The sequence below is a fragment of the Platichthys flesus genome, chromosome 3 (assembly GCF_949316205.1).
Source record: "Platichthys flesus chromosome 3, fPlaFle2.1, whole genome shotgun sequence".
Taxonomy (NCBI): domain Eukaryota; kingdom Metazoa; phylum Chordata; class Actinopteri; order Pleuronectiformes; family Pleuronectidae; genus Platichthys; species Platichthys flesus.
Genome location: NC_084947.1, coordinates 6269626 through 6285930, shown reverse-complemented (window position 1 = coordinate 6285930; position 16305 = coordinate 6269626). Strand labels below are relative to the sequence as shown.

At 42.4% G+C, this 16305-nt stretch overlaps 1 long non-coding RNA gene across 1 annotated transcript; it reads left to right on the top strand.

The window, feature by feature from the left end:
• The first annotated feature begins 9717 nt into the window (after window positions 1-9717).
• On the top strand, window positions 9718-14026 carry LOC133950910 (uncharacterized). Its single transcript, XR_009920436.1, has 3 exons — window positions 9718-9842; window positions 9962-10040; window positions 13650-14026. It is a non-coding gene; the product is annotated as an uncharacterized LOC133950910 (long non-coding RNA).
• The last annotated feature ends 2279 nt before the right edge of the window (window positions 14027-16305 follow it).

Sequence of the window (16305 nt, the reverse complement as noted above, 5' to 3'; positions counted from 1 at the left end):
TGTCACTTCCTCCTGCACTACAGTCTATATTGTCCACACTTCTCCATCCCATCCAAACTCTGCACAAATTACACTTTAAACTGTACACATTGGTTTTTGTTGGTACAGAATCATTAAATAAATCCCTTTCCCGCAAGTTGGGCCCTCTGGTGCCAGAGCTGAGGTCATAACCTCCTTGTTGGAACTAATGTATTTACTCAGTTATCAGGTTTATTCTGCTTTCTGACCCTCAAGGACAACAAAGATCTGTGGAAACATTATTTATATGTGATTTGTTCAGCTTCAGGTAACAGTTTAGTTTTTGTGCTTTCTTGTCCTTTTAATCATCCATCTAGCTCCAATATAAAATGACCTTGATATAAAGGGTAAACCATTTTTGTCCATACTCTGTAGAGCCAATACTACGTCCAAACTTTAACCTGTCTTTCTGTTTTATATCCATTTAACTTTTTTTTCACATGTCAGCCAAAGTTCCCCTGTGCAACACTTGCCCGCTCATTTTCAGTCGCTCTGGGTGTGTGTCAGCTAGAGGCTTTAAAGGTAGATGTAAACTGAGAGTGACTGTAACACTCCATTAATAGCATCTTGATGTTCCCAAGCAGGGCTGTAATTTATAGAGGGAACACAGTGGGACATGGCTGTACCCACTTTTTATAGTTCAAAAGATGAACGCGTTAATAAAACATGGGGAAGTACAGGCACTTGAGTTACAAGGAAACGACTGCTCAAGTTCCTGGTTCCTCTTTAAACCTCCCCTCTGATGTCTCATTCTCATTTAAACAAATGGCAGCTTTAAACATCCATATGCCTAAAAAATCTCCAAAACCCACAAATTACAGAAAGGGAGGACATAGGAATTGTATTTCAAAAACTAGGTTGAATTTAGTGGCATCTAGTGGTTACATTGCATGTTGCAACCAACTGAATGCCCCTCACCTCCCCCTCCCCTCCCCAATGATCAGGAGAGGCGACTTTAGCCTTCAGGTGACGTCAAAACATGACACGCTCCCTCTAGAGCCAGTGTTTGGTTTCTCCCTCCTCGGCTACTGTAGAAAGGTTATATATAAACACAATATCTTACACAGTGGTCGTTTAAGTTGGAAAACATGATAGATATTTACATTACATGTCATTTAGCTGACGCTTTTGTCCAAAGCGACTTACAATTAGCACACTCAACATTCATGAGGGGCCATTTGGGGATTCAGTATCTTGCCAGGGAAACTTCGGCACGCAGATGGGAGAGAGTGGGGTTTGAACCGGCAACCTTCTTGTTGAAGAACCACCACTAGGCCACACCGCTCCGACAGAAAGATTATGTTGGAACATTTCTATAATTACATTACATTACATGTCATTTTGGCTGACGCTTTTGTACAAAGGGACTTACAATTAGTACACTCATGGTGCTATCACTTCTTAGCTCTTTGTTAGCCATAGAAAACGGCAAATTTAAACTGCTGTTGTTTCTACCCCCACATTATTCTCATATCACTGATGTTAATTAATGCAGGGAACTAAGAACATTATATTCAGTTTGTTGTGTACTTTCCTCAAGGCTTTCACGGTTATTCTGCATATTCTTCGCTTTTGGCTTTAGTCAATAATTGATCAGTTTAATCACTGTTTACTGACAACATCCCATTTCATGGTGATACAATGAGCTAATTAGAAAGTGTGGTTGTGTTTTTTACAGTTACCCCATCTTCCCACAGCCAGAGAAAAACATGAATACTTGTGACATTAAAACTGAGGTGATGCCCTTATGCTCACTGATGAGGCTATGTAACTTAAAACTTGGCCTAAGCGTATAAAAAGAAACAAATTTTAGTTGTAGGCCATAGTTACAGTAATAAAGCCTCCTCAAAATAAAAGCAAATTGTTTCCATTGTCATACAACCGGAACTGAGCCTTTGAAATCACAGTGAAAATATATTTCTAGACCAAAAGCTGTGACAGATATGACATGGAACCTGAAAGCAGACACGCGGCCGGGTGTCAAGGTGTTGAATGTCAGAACTGTCACCAAGAAGGAACTGGTGGAGCTTTCTGGGTGTAGGCCCAATGGCTTGCTCTGACACCTCAGTACAGTAAATAGCAAAAACCAAATAAAGCTTCAACCGCTTTTCAAAAGGTCAAAGGATGAAGAAATCGTTCCGTGAGATTCCGATTCCCTTTAGTAAAACGCTTCAGTTGTATTTATGATAGAAGGGGAATTGCCGGTTTAGACGATACAAGGCAACATATAGTCTATGAGCAGGTTTCAAAGGAACCAACATGCAGCCAAACATATCCACATGCAGCCTTTTGTATGAAAAGCTGGTTTCTGTTCATGAGGACACCTGCTCTGTTTCCATTTCTACATCTTCACCATCAGACCCTTCCTCTCTCCGACCTGGACACACACCAGGACTCCACCAGGATCACAGGATCAACTCAAACAAGCAAAAACAAACTGAAACGTGGTGTTAGCGGGAGCAAGCTGTCTGAGGAGCGGTGGCCTTTAGGGGAACGGAGACAGGAAATGGAGAACTGAAGCTTGTAACTGTTACCATGTCACCAGCCAGTTTTGTTATGCCGTGTCCAGACATGTGTGACAGTGACCTTTCACAATTTGAGAACGAAACAGGAGATTGTCCGACTAGACGCATTCATAGTAACAAGAAAGAATCCGAAACATTCAGGAAGCAGGTGGCGTCTGGAAAGAGGATGCAGGAGGCAGGACACAAAGTATAAAACCACATGTTATTGTTAAACGCACGAAAACTCTCATTGTCTTAGCAAGTCGTCGTTTTTGTCCCCTTCCTCATATGGAACCTCTTCTTCCTCCTCGTTAGCAGCCACATTATCAAAGGAGCTCACACAGAGATTTCCCAAACATGGTACAGGAGGCTGGCTGGAGAAAGATCCCGGAAATGTCCAGAAACTCGAGCGTAGAAGCTGGAGTTTGCACACACACACACACAGACACACACACACACACACACACACACACACACACACACACACACACAATGTTCGGAAAACGTAAGTCAATTGTACAAATCGTACACAAATTTACTTTGAATAAACTGTGTTTGACGGCTGAATCAATGAGTTAAGCTAGCAAGCTTTGGGAGCTGTGCTCTCTCATGTCAAAACCTTATTTTAAGTTGTGTGGGATAGTGAAGGTAAGCTCAGGGAGCAAAAGAGCAAAACTATGGTGCAACTTTAGAGCTTGAGCGGAGGTATAAATCCAGATTAAACCTTGATTTACCATGCACTTTCCCAACAACACCTGTGTCCTTTATAAGGCAGGTGATTTGACTTATTCTCTCTTATAACTCTACAAAACCAAAATAATAAATATCTGCTCAGTGTCAGTTCCAAGTCATCGTCTCTCTGACAAATGGCCACTTGGTGTAGTGCAAGATTTGTGGTTAGGACAATCAGCAGAGTGCACCTCATTGGTCTGGAAGTGTCCTCGGTGTGTCCCCGCCTTGGCCCATCACCTGATCCTGCCCCTCCCTGCCCGCTGTCCTTCCCTCAGGACGCCACACCTGTCGCTTCTTCCCTCCTTCAGTTCCAGTGTATCAGGATATAAAGCTGCCATTCACCAAAGTGCCTGGTTGTGTCTGTTTGACCCATTTCTGCCCAAATGTGGCCTGTACGAATCCTGTAACCTGAGCTGCTGCATTATACAAATGGGACGCTGTGGCTCCGTAATCCATTTCAGTTTGATTCTTCTTTTCAGTGTGTGATATATCCGCAATTGAAAAAAATGTACATCCCACAAAACTGTTGTTGGTGCTTTTTATTGTACAATAACGCGATGCTATCTAATTTCAAAGTACACAGAGCCTATACACGGAGTAGGCATAAAGATACATGTCACAACAACTTCCCCAAAGGGAAGCCAAATCCTCTCACTCAGCCCCTGGTGGCTGGCAGCAGTATAGGTCATAAACCATCCCTCCTCCATGTTAGTGGATGGGACAGAGCCCAACTAAAAAGACAAAGAACAAACATAGATGACATTTCTCTCAATTTCTCTGGCTTCTGTCATTTTAGGCAGTTCACTGATGTCTATAGACATTTATTCTTGTACGTTTAAGTTTAATTCGTTATTTGACGCATGGAAATGGGAGGAAACATTGTGATTGACAGCTGAGACTGACTTGTGATTGTGACTGTTTGAGTCTGGCTCCAAATTATGTCAACAGCGCAAGATGGCAGCACCAATGTGATCATATCAATGCAACAGTGAAAACATTAATGGCTCAGGTAATATTTAAGTCATATAACTACAGACATTGTTTCTTACTACAGTATGTCCAGATTGAAAATGTAAAAAGCTTCAACAACTCAATGACCTCAATGTTAGTCACATGGTTCAACACAACATAAGTAAGTCAGTCTGAAATATCTATTGCTTCCCAGCAGTTGTTTTATGATAGTCCCATGTTTTACTGTTTGTGTATCTGATGTCATTCAGCCTTCCACCGCAGCAGTTACTTCCTTTCAGATTAACGGTCATAACTGCACAGACAATGGTTGATTCTTTTTTTTATCAGAAGAAGTAGGCGGCATACTGTAGCTTAAAGATATCAACAACAGCATTTGGGCGCAATCTAGTTTCTGTGCGTTGGTAAGTAAGAACTGTTAAAAAACAGTTGGACAATGAGACTGGAGGGTTTGCTCTCCTGGTTTTAGTTCTCAAAGTCTGACATCAAAACCAAGAGAAACTGTGTGAGACAGAGACACTCATCGACTTGTGTAAGTGTAATGGTCCATGTAGACTCTGCACATGGTCTGCGGGCGCGTGATGACCGTTATTATGGCATTGTTGTCTGCGAACGTGGTGACAGGCAGAGTCTCCGTGTTGAAAAGCGAAGACGATAACAACAAAATGCTTTAAATTAACAAAAGGTGCAAAAAAATGTCAGAGATAAATAACCCGCTGAACATGTAACAGCTGAAAAACACAGAGTTGAAAGGTGCAAATGATTTAAGCGTCTGAACATTCAATTCCCCGATCACACAACACACATGGTGAGGTAACTCTAGACTCCCAAAGGGCAAGTTAAACACATACAGGATACACACATGGGAAAGAAGGTGGCAGATGTTAGTTGGAGCTTGACACTATGGTGAACCAAGCTGAAGAACACGAGCATAAGTAGAGACAGAAAATAGGTTTTATAAAAAATGTAAAAAAAAAAGCACAAAATCCAACAATATGTTTTCACATTTTCATGATTTTTAGGTAGTTATTCCAAACGTGTTAAACCTCTTTTCTGTTTTACATGTGATCTGCATACATAGTGCTCAAACTAAAACACACACACACACACACACAACCACATGTGAAATACACCTGTTACTGGAGAACGTGCCCTGGGAATGTGTGTATGTGTGAGAGTGTGTCTGTGTGGCAGCGGGTCAGCGGGTGGTGTCAGCTGGGGCTTCGTGTGGCAAATGACCAGACAGACAGACACGGTGGTGTGAGATCAAGTCTTTCAGATGGCTGAACACACACACACAGACGCTCGCTGTGATAACCATTGTCTCCTGGGAACCCTCGTCCGCAGCCAAAGTTTTTGTCAACGAAGAACAAAGCTGCTAAGCGCTCCAAATTTTCTCCGGACAGTCTGATCTGATGAGCACATTCCATTCCGCCCAAATATCGGCTTCATTATGCTATCAAGGACACAATGTCATGTGTGATTTTAGCCGTTTCATAACCCGTGGTCAGCTCGCCTCACAGCTTACAACGCGGTTGTGTATTCTTATCCAATGTTGTGTTTGGTAAGAGACCTTGCTGTTAGGTCCATTGTAGAAAGATGACCGAGCATGAGGACAGAGAGAGATCAGTGGCAACCAAGGTCCCAGTGGACGGAAACCAGGGACATTGTGGTCCACAGCGTTAAACCTCTGGGCCACAAGGTCACACAAGCAAAGGTTGTTTTTCTCCAGCACTTTCAACAATCACCAAGTATTCTTATGCAAAAATGAGGACCTGGTGAAGGTGAGTGCATCACAGCTTTATTATCGCAAAATCCCTAAAATCTGCGTTTTAAATTTTAATTTGGGTTATTGCTCGAAGACGTTTACACACTCTCATGTTCAGAAACATCAGTTTGCTTGACCTGACCACTGCTGTAGCTCCTCTTTTCAGGCTCTGTCTGAAACACTTGATTTCAGCTCCTGTCTCTTTAAAGAACCTCTCCTGATCAAACCAAGCCTGCTCTGATTGGCCAGCTTGAATACTCTATTGTGATTGGCCGGCCTCCGCTCTCTCATTACCTGGCTTTGTGAGTGGGCGTGCCAGACGAGCCACTAGTTAAGCATAAGGCTAATTTTGAGCAGCTTGATGTCTTTAATTGTTTGTTTACATTTAAGCAAAGCCACCATCTTTCCATTGGATTAGACGTTCGTTTACTACCTTCCCTATTCATATTGTCTCTTATCACCCATTTTAATCCATTTCAGTTTCAGAGCCATAAAATAATATAAGTTCTCCTCTCTCCAGGACCTTGAGCTACTTTTCTTGTCTCCTCCTAATCTGTTGTTAGAGATATGGCGATGAGGAAGTTGTGACATGAATGGATTTACTGAAAACAAAGGAACTTTCCTGGGCCCTTACCGGCCAAACCACCGGTGTTCAAAGTGCCGAGTCACTCCTTTAGGCTGACACAGGCAGGTTGTGTTTACCATGTAATTGTTGTGAAACGCCTCTCCTTCCCATTATAGCACTAAACCCCAGTCGCTCAAAGTGCAAGTATTAGTGTGAATTAGGTCATTGTATGTTTACATCGTACCGCTGCACATGATGTGCATGAAGCAACATGCAGGAATTCCACAGCTCTTAAAGCAGCTCTAAACACTCCAATGATGTCTAAATCACGTCAGAGGACTTCAGGTACAACATGTACTGTTATTCTTTTTTCACAGCAATCACACGTACGAAAAAATAAAAAGTCACCAGACACGTAAATCCAGCGACACACACTCTGCCACCGCCTGCAGAATGTCTTTTGTTGAAGTTAATCCTCGGGTAATTCTCATCATCTCCAGTTCTCCTGTCATTAAATATGCAGCTTACAAAACGTGAGGGTGTGTTCAGACTCTCTACATAATCACAGTGGGTGTTTCATCTTGTACCCAAACAACTGAAGGTTACAAGAGTTTATTCAGAATTTTCTCACCGGTACAAACTGACATGGAGGAATAATTTGTAAAGGCCATGTAACGTTCAGGTTCTGAGGGACCATCTAGTCTGAGGTCCACCTCGGAGACGGGTGTCTGGCCAAGAAAGCTTTGTGACTTCGCCAATTTGGTCCATTGAGACTTTATGGTGCATTGTCATGGTCGGTAGGACTCATGGGATGAGCGATTAAAGACACAAACAGTTAACACTCTTATATATTTAGTTTAGCATCAACCATAGAGATGTGTCCACAATGGAATGAGGTGGGTGTGTGCTTGAAGGAGTGTGTTTGTGTGTGTGTGTGTGTGTGCGTGTAGGTGTGTTTGTGTGTGTCGTTTTATGAGTGTGAGAAGCACACACACACACAAGTCATTCATATTATACAGAGGTGGACAGCTGCAGGCTCATGTGTTCTCCAGCTGTCTGGTCGAAGCCCTGCAGCTCAGTCCCTCCTTCCAGTAACAGACATTAAAATATGCTCCTCACCATCCTCTCATCTCCGCTCCCCCACACATGGGAGTGTGAGATGGGTGAGTCAAGGGACGTCTGTAGCTCTACAGGTTAACCGACCTGTGCTCAGAGACAAAAGAGGCCTGTTATATCGTTCCGTGAACTCAACATGGCTTCCATGATACCACTGAAATATTTGAGACGTTATAAGTCATTATTTTTTCCTGAAAAAATAAGTCGCCCACTACAAACACAAGGAGGCCACACCAGTGGTAAGCAGTGATTATGAGGCAACAGAATAAACACTCCTTTATGACCACCCATCCATTACAGACGCTCGTTTTTAGATTTGATATTAAACAGCGATGACTGGGCTCAATCAATCGTTTCTCTGTTATTGTTGGAAACATCCACTCAGTTCTGAAAACTTCAAGGAGAACATGTTATGTTTCACTCAGTTTACAAGCATCCTGCCTCCCTGCAGAGAAGACACACTGTGGAGAAGAGAAGATGACCGGCTTCGTTTTTTAAATTCAGCTTTAAAGTTATTGTTTCAGGTTTTAAAGTGCTGGTGAAGTCACTTTATATCAAGGTTTGGGTTTTCCCATCAGAGACTTAAAGGTGCTGTGTGTACGTTTGATCTACTTCTGAATCTGGTTCGTTGTTGGGAACCTAAACCTAAAGAGGCTCACGATCGTTAAAGCTGCTTTGGAGACATTCACTGAACTCCGCGGCTCCTCCGTAGTTTCTCCACAGAAGAGGATCCCCTGCTGGATTCACCGCAAATATTTCAGAAATCACAGTTTTAAATGTTCCTTCAGTTGGGAGCCTTTTACATGTGCGATAGAAGTACAAACTATTTTTGTGTTGCTGTTATCTTATCGCATTAATTTCAGTAACTTGACAGAGATTGTGGGGTTACATTTAGTTTAGTTTGTTATGGGGAACATCTTGAAACATTTTTATATGCCTCTCTTCTTTGTCTTTCTCTTGTCAAGATTCAAGGATAATGAGGGACTGAATTGAACATGGGGTGGTGTGGCCTAGGGGGTAGAGTGGGCGTTCTCCAACATGAAGGTTGCCGGTTCAACCCCCACTCTTCCCCATCTGCATGCCAAAGTGTCCTTGGCAAGATACTGAACCCCTAAATGGCTTCTCATAAATGTTGAGTGTACAAAAAATGTAAGTCGCTTTGGACAAAAGCGTCAGCTAAAATTACATGGACATGTAAAACAACGGCAACATTTCAAATTTGTCTGTTAGACGATTCGGTTAAACCAGGAACATGAGTCGTACAACTAACATCTTTGGCATCACAGACTTTTCAATTCAATTCCTTAAGTGGGTTGTCCCTCTCTCTTGTAACATCTCTGGGCTGGTGGGCAAATCTCTGAGGCTTGAGTTGGATTTGAAACAAAGTCCCTTTGTTTGGCCAAGTGTCACGCCCTCAGTGGCTAACGTTCAAAGAGAGCACCGGGTCACGGTCCGGGGATTAGGGTCAGTGTAAAGTTTTGGTGGAGGAGATGGGGAAAGGGTCAGGGTTATGGTTGGAGTTGGCATGGGGGGGTTGGCTCCGCTACACGCTACACAGAGTAGGACTGTGTACATGCCTACAAATGAATTTTGTTCAGAGTCTGGTTTTACGGTCCTTGGTCACATTCGGTGGAACTGAGGAGGAAGTTATTTGGTTATTTGTTTCTTTGAGCTTCCGTTTAGTCCAGAGAAGCCTGGATCTTGATTTACAGCTCTTTAGAAAGGTTCTCACAGTAAAGGAAATGAACGGGTTCAGGAATGTGCAGCGATCGATGCCCACACATGCTGCTGATTAGAAAAGGCATGTCTGTGTGGTGAAGGCTCAGTTTTCCACCACGCCGACACACGTATGGAAATCTCAATGTCATTGAACTGGAGTAACCCTCTTTTAAGGTGAGGCCATACCTCTCAGCCAATCACAATGGGCCAAGAATCAGGCACCCCGTCCTGAGCCAATCAACACGTTTGTGCTATTTTCTCTCCCCCGCTCTCTCTCTCTCTCTCTCTCTCTCTTTCAGTTTCCGTGGTTCCTTTTCATTCTTTCTGAAATACTATTTCATGACTAACAACCAACCGCCGCAGGAAGAAGTGGTTTCACATTTGTCGGTGCGCTCCTCTGTCATCTTTCTCTTCTCCCCCCGAAGCTCTCGTCCCTGTATCTCTCAAGCTGGTGTGTCACGCCATTGTGTGCGACTCATTCATTCACAAAAATACACAATCCCGGGGGAAATCCCTTCATCCCCCCTCGTCCATTCTGCTCATGACTGTGTCTGTGTTTGCGCTGAGCAGGAGTGCTTCCCGTTTATGGTCACCTTTAATCCTTTTCCCTTTGGAGAGGCTGTAGTCGGCGTCAGGGCCGTGTGTGAGGGTAAGTGTGCTCAGGTATGTGCACAGATGTCCTACTGCGAGTGTAATTTGAGTTGAGAACACCATCACCAGCCTTCCGGGGGTTGCATAATCCATATCAAGCCAGGACATGGCTGTGTCTGTTCCTCAGTCAACACAGGTTCCCACAGAAAACCACAACATACAGTAAAGCTCATGGGGTCAGTTCCCATACATCAGGAGGATGGAGAGGTTGAGAGGTGAGATCTTCTTAATACCAAGTCTGTGTTTAAAGTAACATAAGCCTGCTTGGGAGGGTTTCTGTTAATCGGACACGAAGGAGAAACTCAGTGATGGGTAAAGAGATTTGAAAGGAAAAATCCGGATGACAGTAATACAAGTCATGCCCACACAAGTTGACAGTTACAACTAGAGTAAAACTGGGGTAAAATTCAGAGGAACAGGATGATAATACTACATACATATGAAATAAAGTTTGTTACCAAAGCCACCATGGTCACTGGTCAGCTTTGTCCTGAGCCTTCATCACGAGTTCCGTCTGATTTACTGTAGTTTAATATTACACAATTTTCTTCTTATATGAAACTCCACTGTCATATTTCACAATTTCCCCAAAATCTCTAACGACGCCAGCAAGTTCAGCAAACATGTGATGATGAAAGTCTAGACAGTCCGTGATGTCCCACACAGCTGGGTCACTGACACTGAGGCCTCTGTAATGGGATTATTCAAAGTTAAAGAGTTAAACAACTTTTTATGGCAAGTTTACACAAATACAATCAGTAAATATTGATTACTGCTGATTTAAAGTATCTACGAGTGGAATGAAGCTAAAACCAGCAGCTTCACCTTCAGGGATAAACATCAGTGGCAAAATGTTAATAAAACGTTTCCGTTATGAATTGAGTTCCCATGGTTCTTTGCCAAAATCTATCACCTGGTGAGTCTAGTTCTAGCAGGGCGTGTCTCGTGCTTACACCGATGATTCATGCCTCAAGGCCACAATGCAGGGTGGAACTCCTGTGTAGAACAAATGGAACGTTTGGAGTTGGTGCTTGACGCCAGCATTGTGTTGAGCACAGGAGTGTAACCTAAACTACAACATCAAATCTATTTTAATAACCAACATAACTGTTATATAAAGAGTAAAGAAATACGACATATGCTTGTAATTGATCAAATAAGCTGAAATTCTATTCTGGCACACGTTCAATCATGTCCCCCTGTTTCTAATCCAACAAGCAGAGCAACCAGGGACAGTCTGCTTCTCATTGCTCGATGCTTTTTATCTGGAGCATTTAGAGCAGATGTACTTTTGGACAGAAGACAATCCTTGTCCTCCAGTGTGTATTATTACTGTTACTGTTATTACTGCCAGACACATACAGGACACATCCTGTGCACCAGAAGATGTTTGCAGAGTTAGACAATCTATGTTTATACCATATTTTTTACAATATGAAGTATCACAGAGTTTAATGATACAGCTTATATAATAATGTCCTTGATGGAGCAGCTCTGTCTTCACAGATCCAAATATTTAATCATTGGTACCAGGCATGACAAGCTGGTATAACCTTGAGTCTGTGTGTGTTTTGGCTTTTTCAGTAGGTCTGTCTGTCTGTCTGTCTGTCTGTCTGTCTGCCTGCCTGCCTGCCTGCCTGTCCATCTGTCTGTCCATCTGTCTGCCTGCCTGTCTGGTTGCAGAAACAGTGAAGATACACACAGAGAACTTTACAGATGAGTAGTTTAGATCAAAATGTGAAAACCACGAGTCCAGAGTTCTCATGTTATAATGTATAAAGTCCTCAAAGGTCAGAACCTGCTGCTGTGATCCCACTAACCTTGGATTTCTAGTTGCTCAGCATGCTCACCTGACCAGGGCAATTTAAAAACTTTTTTTATTATTGTGTGGTTTGGTTAAATATTGCACCAAAATATGTTAATAGGAAAAAATGAGAGCAGTTAGAGGCAGGGCTGGTATTAACCACAAAGCATTATCTCTAATTCTCAAGAAGTTTGAAGAAGGACCGGTTAATTTTATGAGCTCGCACAGACGCCGACGTAGAGGAGGCTGCAGAACCAAAGGCAAATACAATTTTATGGTTACTTATTTATTCTTGCATTTTGCCTTTTAGTGGAATCTCACTGCAACTGAACTGCACAATTGTTCACATTGTCAGATACATATGCACCAGGATCGCTTTGCACCAATTTTTGTGTAAACTTCAATCGATCAGTATCGCCTTCCAAACCTGATTAACCTAGTGGAAATGTGTTTATGTTGATTCAAAGTATTTATTTGTATATATAGATATTATGTATTTATAAAATAAATTATATGAATACAGACCATGCTCCATTTTACACAATTTGCTGAAGTAACCCTCTTTTAAGGTGAGGAGCTTTTCCGACGGATCCTCGAATGTTTTCTTTTTTTTAATATGCAAATTGAAATGTACTTACAAACTATAATAAATACTGCAAACATTATAAAATACTGTACATATTTTCAGAAAACTTTACTTGGAAATCATAAGGAGCCCATAAACCTTTACAATAAAATATGACTTGATATTATTTTAAGTTGCCACATTTAAGGGATTTCAATGTGGGATGAGTGTATGACCTCAGTGCACTTACACTACCCCTCCCCACTGTCTTCAACAAAAGTGTCTTTGAAATATGCTGCTGGTATTAAAAGATTAACAGTAAATCCTCATTCCACACCAGTGTGGCTCTGATGAAAAGTGAAGTTCCCTTTGAGGTGGGATCTGTCTGCTGCTGCACCGACTCGGCCTGTAGACAATCCACTGTGTTTGATCCACTGTAAAACCAAAGATCTTCTGATCACAGGAATCAAACCATATGACTTCAAAGACAAATGCATTTCATGGATTTGGCTCGGCGGCGGTAAAGTGCGTCTCTGTCCTGAGTCCACGCCAAAAAAAGACCAATGTCCATGTTTCATAGTGTCGTAACCCTTAAGTGAGATGTTTCAATGTAAGCCTGTCCATGTTACTAAAGCAGCCGAGAACCACCACATGCAGATTAAACCAGAACCAAAAACATTAGTAAATGTTTTGTCGTGTGACTTTGTCGTAAAGCGGATTATCTTTGTTATGCACGCAGGCGAAATAGAGTGTAATCATACAAAGCAGGGAACTGGTTTTAAGTCACACATGGTCTGTAAGGGCCATTGTTCAGCAAACACATGGTGTCACTCTGTGGTTGACATGTGGACAACAAACATTTAGAATGCTGATAAAGGGCTGATACACCCGCACCCACAGGAACGAGGCACGTCAGAGAGTCTCGCCCAGTCCCAGTAACCGTCACTGATAAAATTAGATCTGAAATTCTCCTCCAAATCGATATAATAAGCACAATGTAAATCTAGAAAAAAAAAAATTTAAATCATACACAACATCCCTCTGTGCAGCCTGCCGGCCTCCTGCCCAGACTGTTTGTGTAGTTCAGAATGTTTAATCTGATTTCAAGCAGTTTAATCAACGTGTCTCGTTGAAAATTCACCGTAGACGGAGAGTGAACGTATTCTTTTGTAACATGTGAGAATTACATAAATCCTATTCTCAGCAGATTACAGTTTTTTTTTTTCTCTCTCTTTCAGCTCCGAGGGCATTTCTTTGCATTCCTCATTCATGTCTGGCTCGTTCCCATGAGAAAGTCTCAGCCTACACCTCTGACACCATGAAACGGCGACAGAAGAAACGACAATGGTCCGAGCAGCCATAGAGGCGGTGTGTGTGTGTGTGTGTGGGTGCGTGTGTGTGTGTGTATGTGTGTGTCGGAGCACAGTGAATCATACAGTTCAATATTAGCAACAGTGATGCTCTGTGTGAGTCTGTGGGAGAGCTTCGGGGTTTGTGTTCTTGCACTGTTGTGAAGACCAATTACATTTGAGTGAAACCCTTTGCTAGGATAATGAGAACATACTTGCTGTTCCCTCGTTTCATCCAAAAATAAATCATAACTAATTGACACTTTTATGGTCTTGCACTGTGCTGGTAACATGTGAAGTACAAAAAAAAAGCTGATGAAAGAGTTTTAGAGAGAAGTTCCGATCCTGTAGCTGATATTGTCTCATCTAAGAACACCTACGAGTGCCATGCAAGCAAAGTGTGAAAGCATAATTGGGTTATGAGGGGGGGCAGCTATGGCTTACGGGGTTATATCGGGTCGTCCAATAACCAGAAAGTCAGTCATTCAATCCCTGGCTCGATCAATCTGTGTGTCGAAGTGTCCAAGAGCAAGATTCTGAACCCAAATCCCCCCCCCACATGTCATGGAAATTGATTCAATCCTTTTTGCGTAATCCTGCTGAAATACAAACAAAGCGGACAGGAGCGGGAACATGACCTTGACAGTGAGGGTCATTATGTGGCAACACAATTCAGGTTGAAATTACACACACACACACGCACAGTGATGTCTGCAGGGAGGAGATCAATAGAAATTCGACATATTCACCTTTTAATTTGGGTTTCACCTTCCACGACCCTGCTTTATGCCGTGTGGACTATTTGTTCGCTCCGACTTTACTGAGTGACCTGAACAAGAGGTTTTCTAATATTGACTCGGACTCAGGTCACCGACCACTCAGGTGTCTTTCAAACAGACTGTAATGTTCTATTTTAGACCCGTCCCCATTATTCAACTTTCACACACATCTCGTTGAGGGTAACTTTAGGTACATCGAATGGCTTAAAGGAAGAGTTCACCACTGTAGGAAATAAACGTATTCTCCTTCTTTCTGAGAGTTAATTGATAAAATCTATATGAATCTAATGCATTAAACTAGAATTGTTATAGGAAAAGATTAGCTTAGCTTAAAGACTGGAAGCAAGGGGAAACAGCTAGCCTAGGTTGGAACTTATCTAAAGTTTTAGTTATTAACACTTTTGATATCATTTGTTTTCATCTGTACACAAACAGAAATGAAATGATTACAATTAGGTGTTTTACCTTCACTTTGATGCACGACAAACCAAACTTGATTGATTAATAAGCTTTAGAAACAAGGCAGTAAACATATTTTTGAAGTATTTATTCCAAATCATCCCTTCAAAAGGTTAAGCACTCTTCAGATCAATATTTGGATGAGATTCCATTAAATAAAACACAGCCTTTGACAGTGGAACAGAGTGTTGCGTGTAAACCATCAGGATTTAGATATTTCCTTGGAATAGAAACAGAAATTGAAATAAACCATTTGTGGTTTACATAGTTCCTGTTTGGAAGATAACTCTGAAAAATACCATTTGACATCTGGGAAGAGGTCGTGGCAAATATGTGACATTCAGACACAGGCAGTAATTCTCCATTCAACAGGAGAAATTCCGTGGAGAAAGGGAAGAGAGCTGATTCGGATTCAGACAGCTGACTGGGTCATCTGGGTTTACATGGAAAGCTCCTCAACCATTGGCCCTCTGGTCTCTCCAGTTGTACTCTGTGGACGGGGTGTGGTCATTGTCAAATATGGTGTGATGCTGGGACGTCCTGTCGGCCGGGGAAGGGAGCCTGAGGTCAGCGAGGAGCTTAGAGCCAGACAGAGGTCCGGCTGAGATCGTTTGGGGCAACGAACCCCTGACCTCACATGACCTCTGCGCTCTGGAACTTGAGTTGAAGACATGAGTTCATAACCACAGTAATTTCACTCAACTTTTGAGCCTTTAATAACCAAAAATCCAAAACATATACACAGATATAATATAATAAATATAGACCTCACTACCATTTTTTTTGCACAAAACAGAACTTTGCTTCCGTGTCTCAAACCTACATAAATATGTTAACTCTTATTAACCAGATAGATGAAGTTTTAAAAGCGGAGAGCTCATGTATCCCACAAATAGAAGGTGGTTATTTCAGCTTGTGTTGGCAGATGTTCTTCATCATGACGTCGGGCCTCTGGTTGTGAACTTGACCTCAGGAACTCTCCTTGGAACTCGTAAAACAGGAACTGATGCGTCTAGCAACACCTCCGACCGGGAGCAACCTCTCCGCCTGCAGCTGCAACGTTGTATAAGGCAAGGCTGATCCCACACAAAGTTGTTCAAGGTAACAAGGAGACAAATGTGACTCCATAACAGCCGTGTCAAAGTGTGACGTGTGTGCATCAGGAGACCTGTGGAAAATCGTCTGACCTCGCACGGCCACCGGCTCTCACACGCAGGGACCGGCTGACAGTGTAATTATAGACGCGTGTAAACAAACAATGTATGCACTGTCAAAACATAAACATGGGCCGCAAAGCGTGGGATCTC